The 11,010-nt window shown below is 35.6% G+C and overlaps 1 pseudogene; it reads right to left on the bottom strand.

Moving 5' to 3' along the window:
- Positions 1-5,692: 5,692 nt before the first annotated feature.
- Positions 5,693-6,402, bottom strand: LOC103017573 (thioredoxin reductase-like selenoprotein T; annotated as a pseudogene).
- Between the last annotated feature and the right edge of the window lie 4,608 nt (positions 6,403-11,010).

Below are 11,010 nucleotides of genomic sequence, written 5' to 3'. Positions count from 1 at the left end.
ATGTTATTGAGCATTTTGTTTTTACTACAGGCATACCTTATTTTATTGTACTCTGCTTTAGTGCAATATGCAGACATTGTGTTTTTTACAAATTGAAGGTTTGTGGCAACCCTGTGATGAGCAAGTCTGTCGATGCCATTTTTCCAATAACACTGGCTTACTTTGTGTCTCTGTGTCACATTTTGGTAATTCTCACAATTTCAAACATTTTCATTATTATTATATTTGTTACGGTGATCTGTGCTCAGTGATCTTTGATGTTACTATTGCAAAGCAGTTATGACTCGTCTAAGGCTCAGATAATGGTTAGCATATTTTAATCAATAAAGTATTTTTAATTAAGGTAGCTACATTGCTTTTTTAGATATAACACTATTGCACACAACAGATGACAGTGTAGTGTAAACATAACTTTCATATGCACTGGAAAACAAAACATCTGTATGAATCACTTTATTGTGATACTCACTTTATTTGGGTTGTCTGGAACTGAACCCACAATATATCTGATGCATGCTTGTATTAACATGAAAATGTATTAAAAGTATTTCAGAAAAAATACTTGAACTCAAAACAGTTAAAGAGCTCTCTTAATTAAAAATAAAATTTTAAAGGGTATTAGTTTCACAGCAAAACTGAGGGGAATGTACAGAGATTTTCCATATACTCCCTGTTCCCCTACATGTTTAGCCTCCCCACAACCAACATGCTGCCCCCCACCAACAGCTTGGTACATTTGTTACAGTTGGACATTGTTGGTTGATGGTTACATTAACACATCTTAATCACCCGAAGTCTGTGGTTTAAATTACAGTTCACTGTTGCTATTGTACATCCTATGGGTTTTGACAAATGTATAATGACATGTATCTATAATTGTGGTGTCATATGGAGTATTTTCACCCTAAAAATCATCTGTGCATCTATTTATCCTTCCCCTCCCCAAACCCTGGCAGCCACTGACATTTTTACTGTCTCCATAGTTTTGCTTTTTCCAGAATGCCATATAGTTTGAATCTTTTAGTATGTAGTCTTTGCAGATTGCCTTCTTTCACTTGGTATTATGCATTTAAGTTTCTTCCAAGTTTCCTTCCTTTTTATGACTTGATAGCTCATTGCTCTTTTGTTCTAGATAATATTAAATTGTCTGGATGTCTCAGAATTTATTTGTCCATTCACTTATTGAAGGACATCTTGGTTGTTTCCAAGTTTTGGCAATTATGAATAAAGTTCCCATAAACATCCGTCTGCAGGATTTGTGTGGGATACAGTTAAATTCTACATATCACATAATCAGCCAAGTAGCTTGGTTTCATTATAGCAAACAACCAATTTGAATGACTTAAAATGTCTACATATTAAAACCTTTATAATTTTTTATTAGTGTCTGTTCAAAGAAAATAATTGGCAAACAATGTTGGTCATTTACCTAGAGTGCCTGTATAAACTCACTAGATTTAACACATAATTATAGACATTTCATTTATTTTACTAACAAAGAGAACTTGATGAGAACTGTGTTGTTGGATTCTCAATGTTTTTTACAATCATGTGGATTCAGTATTAACATTTCTGTGGTTTGTTTATTTCCAAGTTTCTAGAACCATTGTTTATTAGAAGTCTCCATATTTAACAATAAAATAGTGAAAGATGATAGTCTACCACATCTGCACTTTTGAACAACCAGTGACATAAATTATTTCAGTTAGTAGCTCATAATTCAGAGAAGGTTGGAGGCCATGAGTACATACATTTTCTTATAATATGACTATTTGTTTCTTAATATATGTCAAATATAATAAGAAATGACATTTTTCATTTAACACTTATTATTCCAAAAAGTCCATGAGAGGGTCACTAACACATTTATTAGCATCTTCATTATTCCTAATTATAAAAGAATACATGTGCATCTGGGAAAATGTACAAAAATATGAAAATTTATAAAAGGTTTATTTTATTTATTAAAAATCCAACAGATAAAATGTTGTTATGTTTCACTGTTCCATTCTCTTGATTCCCATCATCACCATTTTTTACTTATTTCTATATTCTGAACACTTCTGAATAAGACACATTTTGATCTGTGTAAAGTATGAATCTCACTTTTATTTCAGTTGAATTTTTTAAGTTAATCTCACTTTTAAATTTTCACTTTGACTAAATGTATTAAAATTTTGTCTAAAGGTAAACCTACTCCTGCCTAAAAATAGACTAAAGAGATTTATTTGTCCCTGGGGGCTGAAACACAGGGAAGATCCAGTTACCAAGTCATGCAGTCCAGAAGGTGGTTATTTTTTCTTAGGGTTCCTGTTATAAGGATAAGCTTCTGACAATATCACACGGTATACAATGTCTTAATCTAGTCTAACACTGACATTTCCAAATTCATGTTTCACAGTTTCCAATAAGAACTTTGCAATTCAGTCTTATTACACTTCTAGAGAATGATGTTTGTTCCAACACTGTACCCTACAATATTATTTCCCACCTTTTTCTTCAGTGAATTCAAGAGAAATGTTGTCTTATATTGTCCATAGTTGGTACAATGAGTTACCTGATACAAAGGAAAAGGATGAACTGTCATAGAAAATTCACATCATAAATATCTGTGAAATGATGGACCCGGAGATTATCCTACTAAGTGAAATAAGTCAGACAGAGAAAGACAAATATCATATGATATCGTGGAATCTAAAAAAAAATAAATAAATAAATAAATACAAATAAACTTATTTACAAAACAGAAACAGACTCACAGATTTAGAAAATGAACTTATGGTTACCAGCGGGGAAAGGTGTGGTGGAGGGGAGGATAGATTGGGAGTTTGGGATTGGCATGTACACACTGCTGTATTTAAATCAGATAACCAGCAAGGATCTACTGTAAAAAGAAAAATTGTGACATCCCGCTTAGCAGACATTGGTAAGGGCCACCCACTCTGGGAAAGAGGAATGATTTATGAGTAGACTCAATTCTGCTCCCTGAGAGGGATGGTTCTCAGTTCATTGTTCTAGAAGCGTTTTCCTTTCTTATCATCCTCCATTTCCATAACTGAATTGAGTATTGTGGACCATATCCTCCTTGAGAACTGAACGTCCTTCTGCCTATAGAAGACTGAGGACCTGATAATTGTTTTATCCCCCTCAAAAGTCACAAACTTTTAGTTTAGGCTAGTGCTTCTTTGAAAGAATGACTCTAAAACATGTAGTTGGCTTCTATCTGCTTGATTCCAGTCAGCATCATATGTCTACATGCTGTTCTTTTATGAACATACTTCTTAAGTTTGCCATTATTTTCTCACATTCTCTTCTCCACCCTTACCTGAACTCTCTCTTTCACACACTCAAAATAATTGCAATTACTTTGTTTTATTAAGCTTTCATGGAAGAGGCATAGCTTTTCTCTCTTTTGTCCAAATGAAAAAATTTACTAGGTGCCACCTTAGCAATTCACAATCTTTTAATAATGAGTAAAAGGGCAAGCACTGTTTGGACCCTGCGTCTAAGCTGACTTTTATAAGTGTTTCAATTTTAATATTTTACTGTTTGACATTAGATACACTTGTATTTTCCAAATCTTCAAGGTCCTAAATTTTTCACTTTTTTTTTTTCTTTTCCACCTGGAAATGTTCAGTTCTTTTTGAAATAATCTCTTTCTTTTAAGATCTGGTAAAATCCACCCAATGATTTTTAGCACCCATTACTAACATTTTGTTTTCCAACTTCTGCTCTTAAATCAACATTATTTGCCTTCCAAATTATGATGGAAGACTTGTTAATAATAATTTCACCATTGCATACACTGGATCACTTTCCTTCAAGATTTAATATCATTTTCCTTGTCACCCACAGCAGGGGCACTAAGCCAATGACATAAAAATGTTTGTGTTGACAGTACTCCACGTCTGGGTTGCAGTTTCTATATCAGCCATATCAGTGCTGATTATGCTATGCAATTTTTTAAAAAATCAGAAACTTTCAGTTTATTTTGAATAACCCCTTGAAATATGAGAAGATGACAGTGCCTCAATTAACTTTTTCCTTGAAGTTGCAAAATAGAATGTACAAATTCCATATTAAAAAAAACTCAAAGAATTTCAAGGATTTAAAACAAAAATGATTCAAGATTAACAAAACTTTGTGTAAGTCAAGTGGTTTCTTACTTTTCTCTCTAAATAAAATTGAAGGAGGAACAAATTAAGTTTCCAGTGATAAATCATTATAAATGATGTTTAGTAATAGGTCATTGTATACTTTTGGGAATAAATTAAAAAGTACTTTATGAAGTGAAAGTTTGAGCCAAACCTTCCTTCTAGATGAGTACATGGCTTCAGAGGGAAAATCAAATCCAATCTAGCTCCACAGTGATCTGTAAGGTGCTGCACATAGCTGATGCAATTGCTTTGTGTTCCCTCTGAAAGCTACCTGCCTGTGCTCCAAGTTGTGTGCCCATTGTAGATGCCTTGAAATATTATCAATCAGTAACTTTATTTTTTCTTGGAAGAAGATCCAAAAGTTGAACTTTGAATATATGGAAAATTTGCTTTATTGAGAACCAGGAATTCCCTTTATGTCCTTCATTGTTTACCTTTTACATTCTAAAATAGATTAATACCACTAATATTTTAAGGCTTTTTAAAAGTACTGTGGTAAAAATAAATTAATTAATTAATTTAAAAACAAAGGAATGTGGTTTGTAGACACAGATGAGAATTTTTATATACCTCCTCAGTCTTCTTCCCATTTTATTTGCACTTCTACACTGAGCTTGAATAAAGATAAATGGTACCTGATGGTCAATAGTGTCTTTACATGTGGCATTGTAAATCTACCTCCTTGATGAGCTAATCTAGTAGCCAAAAAAGGTGCCTTGGGAAAAGTTACCTGAAATTAGCATTGTACAATGACTAGATTGGTTATTATTTGTATATAATGCATGCTAGGTAATTACAAATATTCAAATACCATTTATGAGACATGTTTGCAAATCACTTAATGAAGACACCTTACCTTTTCATAGTCATTTAACTTCTTCTTTTTTTTTTTTAACTTACATCTGCTTAGTTTTTTATTAAGTATAAAGGCCCAGTTAATCAACTCATTAAATTGGTTAAGGCAGGACACTTGAACTACATTAACAGGATTTAAAAAGTGGTTGGTCTTTTCGTAGTTCTCTGGTAATCACACACGCACACACACACATACACAAATTGGTAGAGTACTCTGGATATAGGATTTCCCCGCATAATCTTATATAATGTGCTGTTCACAATCTGCAATATTTTGAAAGCTATGTAAATTGGACATGACCAAATTAGAGATGTCTGATAAACTCATAAAGTATTTGGGAACTTCAGCTCTAGTCCCAAAAAGGATCAATTTTAAACTATAAAAAAGGAAAATTCATATAAAATCACAACAGACTTAACAGACATCTTTGAAAAAAAAATCAAATTGCAACTCAATTTTCTACGTTTTCAAATATGACCGAGAAAAAAAGTACAAGTAGTAATGTCTGCATTAAAAAAAAAAAAAAAAAAAAAACAAAACAACTATTAACCAAGTGGACTTGGGGAAGAAAGAAAAACTGTACAGTATTATTGCACTCCACAAATGTTCAGAATTCCAAAATGTGCCAGTACTGAAAAACTGTCTTACATTGAGGTTTTCCAAGAGGTACAACGAGCCTGCCAAGAAAGCATCTGGTCTGTACTAACAGATTGCTGTCTTTGGTACAGGCCTTCATAATGTCAGTCACGTTGCTCTTGCAAAAATCCCTTAATGTAAAAGAGCTTTCAGTGCTGATAGGTGGGGCTATGATCGATGGTGTGGGATTGAATCCATATGCACATTGAGCTTCATTTCATTGTCAAGAATTTGAACAAGCTGTTGCATGGATGGAAGGTGACCAGATTCCAGCTTAGACCACACAGGTACATCATTCAAAGTTATCTCAGATGCACCTGTTGACATACATTGGTTCTCAATCATGTTGCTCAAGAAAAAGACCATCATACATGCATAGACCTTTTCTTGGCCCCACTGCCAGATGCTAGGAGCTTGCATGCCAAAGAAAGCAAAAGGATCCTTGCCAACAATTATTAAGCCTATTAATACTAGCTTGGAGACTGACAGGAAAGATGCTATGTGTCTATATATTGGTTGAGGGAGGAAATTCTCTCCTTCAATGCGGATGTCTGGGCACCGCTGGCTACTAACCTGCACGTACTCCTCAAACACCCGCCTATAACCTCAGGAAACACAAATCTGGAACTTGAGCAGCGGCCCCGTGGCGTACTGCATCTTTGATCTCTCGCCAGGCACGCCGCCCATGTTGGCGGAGGCATCGCTCCGGACCACCGCCGACGCTGCCACTAGGAGAAGTAGCAGAAACCTCATGTTAAACGAGCCAACCACTTCGGCCGCCCTCAGACTGAGACTGCAGCCAGCCCAAGGCAGAGCCGGAGCCGCGAGCCATTTTAACTTTTCGTTGCTGTTTATCATCAGTAGCTTTCTTTACACTCATAATAGTTTCATGAGATATAAGGGACAATTCGTTATATTACTGATCTGAGTGGTGGCAAAGCTGAAACACAATGAAGTTCCATAGATGATTCAAGGCTACATAGCTGCTTGGAAGAAAATGTTGTCCTCTTATTTGTTCTTCATAATAGATTAAGTATTTCTTTGGATATACAATTGCTCATAAGTTAAAATACAGTTGTAAAAATGAAATATATGTAAAACGTATATATATATATATATATATATATATAATATACCACGGAAAAATCTTAATGTTGAAATTACTGCCCTTTATTTTAAATTGGGATCTCCATGAAGGCAAATATTTTCAGGGAAACTGTCTTCCACAATTAAAGTAGAATAATTGGAGAGGTTCTAAGATAATATTATTAATATAATATTTTGTAATATTAAAGTTTTTCAAATTCATAACCTCATGATAGCCCACAATGAGCCTCACCTCCCTATATTCACGCGCTTGTGTAGTCTTATCTCACACCAGATGACTAATACAATATTGTAACATGTGTAACTAATACAATATTGAAGAAATAATGGAGTTATACTTCCAAGTCTAGGTCATAGAAAACACTGCAGTTTTTGTCTCGCTCTTAGCTTATTTGCTCTGAAAGAAACCAGCAGCCATGTAGTGAGGGCATTCAAGTTACCACTATGGAGAGGGCCACATGGTAAGAAACTGAAGCCTTCTGTCTACAGACAGAACTGAGTCCTCCTTTCAAAAGACATTGAATGGGGGCTTCCCTGTTGGCGCGGTGGTTAAGAATCTGCCTGCCAATGCAAGGGACACGGGTTCGAACCCTGGTCCGGGAAGATCCCACATGCCGCAGAGCAACTAAGCCCGTGCACCACAACTACTGAGCCTGAGCTCTAGAGCCTGCAAGCCACAAGTACTGAGCCCACGAGCCACAACTACTGAAGCCTGTGCGCCTAGAGCCTGTGCTCCGCAACAAAAGAAGCCCCAACAATGGGAAGCCCGCACACCGCAACAAAGAGTAGCCCCCGCTTACCGCAACTAGAGAAAGCCCACGCACAGCAATGAAGACCCAACACAGCCGTAAATAAATAAATTTATTCAAAAAAAAAAAAAAAAAAAAGACATTGAATGGGTTATCCTGGAAGAGACTCTTCTTGCTCAAATGTTGCCTTCAGATAACTTCAGCCCAAACCCACATGTCGATGGCGACCTCCTGAGAGAACCTGAAACTGAATCACTTGGCTAAGCTGCTTCTGAATTCCTGACCCTCAGAATCTATAAGATAACAAATGTTTGTTGTTTTTATTTTCTATGTTTCAGGGTAATTAATTACACAACTATAGATAAATACAGATAATTCTAATATGCCTCAAAAACGCCAGATTTCACTAGGTAGGCACTATTACAATTCCTGTCATTACAGGAAGGATGTTATTTAAGTGTAGTAAAAGAGAACCTAAGAAAAACTAGAGGTGACTGAGAAAGGGAACATTATGGAAGATGATCTTGAAGAACAAAGGCAGATGAAAATGGAGTAAGGAAAGAGAAATTCCAAGCAAAGCTAACAGAATATATGTATCCACAAAACAATAGAAATGTATGGTCCTTACAGGAAATCTGAAGAAGTTCCTTGCAGTTGACAACGCTTGTGTTGATGGTGTTGATGAATTAGTTGATGAACCTGGAGAGGCAAGTAAATGAATAATAATAAAGGGCCTCTCTAGTGTGGAAGGCAAGCTAAGAACTAGAATCTTAACCTAAAGGATCTGAGTAGTCACTAAAGGCTTCTAAGTAGGAGAATAAGTAAAGTTAAAAATGAAAGCCAGGGCTTCCCTGGTGGCACAGTGGTTGAGAATCTGCCTGCCAATGCAGGGGACATGGGTTCAAGCCCTGGTCTGGGAAGATCCCACATGCCGCGGAGCAGCTGGGCCCGTGAGCCACAATTACTGAGCCTGCGCGTCTGGAGCCTGTGCTCCGCAACAAGAGAGGCCACGATAGTGAGAGGCCCGCGCACCGCGATGAAGAGTGGTCCCCTCTTGCCGCAACTAGAGAAAGCCCTCGCACAGAAACGAAGACCCAACACAGCCAAAAATAAATAAAAATAAATAAAAAATTAAAAAAAAAAGAAAGCTAAACAGAAAATTGCTATAAGTCCAGCAATAAATGACAAAGGTGAATTTAAACAAGTAGCAGTGGTTATGGAGAAAAAGAAACTGATTGCAAAAATACAAAGAAAATACTTCTAATGGGACTCAGCAAAATTTTAATTTGTGATTGAAAGAGAGCTGAGGCTGTATCACATCTTTGCAATCACATACTCATAACCTTTCAATGTCTTTCCATTGAATACATTATAAAGGGAGACAAGGACATTTTTCACTTGCACCTATTAACTTTTATATTATCTTTTCTTGCTCCCCACGACCCATTTTCCTTTATTACATCCTGAAACCACCCTAACAGATGTCACACCTCTCTGCATACTCATCAGACAGTACAATTCTCAAGGGAACAAAACCCATATCATTTTCCATTTTCCTTTTTTAAAAAATTCTAGAACTACATAGATAATTGGTAATCAAAATATTCGGTTAACTGATGTATACTAAATTAAAACTCATGTTTATGCTTTGATTTTCCAAGTAGATAACCAAGTTATTTACTAGGATAGAGAATTTCGGAAAACACATAGATAGATTTGCAGGGATGGAATTGTTAATCTTGAAGTGTTTGTGAAATATCTAGGGTGAGTCATTAAAGGATTAGTTTATTCTGAGTGATAAATTAAAAGGGACAAAGAAAGTTTCATGGGGAATAAATCAAAAGAGTATAGGTAGCTACTCAGAAATAGGAAGAAAATCAGGGAGTACTGTTATAGAAGCAAAAGATGAAGACAATCTTTAGAGACAAGAAATAATAACAGTGACAAGTAAAACTAATATTATTGTGCAATTGCTATGTGCCAGACACTGTATTATGTGTCTTACATGTATTATCTTATTTAATAGCCATATAAACCTTGAGATGGTCACTATTATTATTATCCATATTTAACATATTAACAAATTGTGGTACAGAAAAAGAAGGTAACTTTGCAAGTAAATGACAAAGCTTAGCTTCAATCTATCATTTATGATTCCAAGTTTAAACATTTAAATATTTTATTGTAGAACATGAAAATTAAGTACAAATGCCCTAGATATTTGCAATTAAGAAGTGACTGCTGAACTTGCCATCAGTGATATAGAGATCTTCCTTGACTTATGATGGGGTTGGGGTTACATCCTGATAATCCCATCATAAGTTGAAAATATCTTAAGTTGAAAATGCATTTAATACACCTAACCTACTGAACATGATAGCTTAGCCTACCTTACATTAGCTTACAGTTGGGCAAAATCATCTAACACAAAGCCTATTTTATAATAAAGTATTGAATATTTCATGTAATTTATTGAAGGCTGTACTGAAAGTGAAAACCAGAATGGTTGTCTGGGTCCAGAATGGTTGTAAGTGTATTGGTTGTTTATCTTTGTGATTGTGGGGCTGACTGGGAGCTGCAGCTTCTGCCCTGCTCAGCATCACAAGAGAGTATCCTAAGGCCTATGACTAGCCTGGGAAAAGAATAAAATTCAAAATGTGAAGTACGGTTTCCACTAAATGTGTATCACTTCGACACCATCATAACATCAAAAAAAGTAAGTCGAACCATTATAAGTTGGGGACTTTTGTATTAGTTATCTATTGCTGCATAAAAAAATCACCACAGTACTTTGTGGTTTAAAAAAATGAGCACTATTATTTCACATTTCCTAGAAGTCAGGAATCTGAATATGGTTTAGCTGGGTTTTTTGGGCTCTAAGTCTCTCATGAGGTTGTAGTTAAGCTGTTGTTCTAGGCTAATGTCTCATCTGAATTCTACATTAGAGAATGAGGAAATCCACTTCCAAGGGCATTCACGTAGGCATCTGCACAGGGCTTTCTGATGACACTGAAGTTGGCTTTCCACAAGATCCATGATCCCAGAGAGTGGGAGTGAAGACCAAGATGAGGTATATCATTGGGAATCATCTTGGAGGCTGCTGACCAAAAATAACATTATAGTATAGTATTTTCTCATAAAGAAAATAATACTTATCAAAATAAGTGTATATATTTATATATACATATTTACATATATATCATGTTTGTGTGTGTGTGTGTGTGTGTAGAGAAAGAGAGTGATGATGTACGCTTATGGATATATTCCCAAGCTGCTTTATCCACAGAAAGGCACTGGGAGTAGCAATATACCAATTACCCAGTGCATAGATAAGCAAAGATTGTGGTTTTGGAGCAAACTCTCCTCTAGAAAGAACCAGAACTTCCAGGTCCAAGTCAAGAAAAGTATAAGATGGGCCTGAAAAACCTTATTGTGGAACAAATTAAGAAAGTATTCAATGAATGAGGATGTCTAAAAATTGCAGAAACCAGCTTTAAGAGGTTAC

This window comes from Balaenoptera acutorostrata, chromosome 18 (genome assembly GCF_949987535.1).
Source record: "Balaenoptera acutorostrata chromosome 18, mBalAcu1.1, whole genome shotgun sequence".
Taxonomy (NCBI): domain Eukaryota; kingdom Metazoa; phylum Chordata; class Mammalia; order Artiodactyla; family Balaenopteridae; genus Balaenoptera; species Balaenoptera acutorostrata.
The sequence above is the reverse complement of the archived record's forward strand: the minus strand, read 5'-3'. Positions and strand labels throughout refer to the sequence as shown.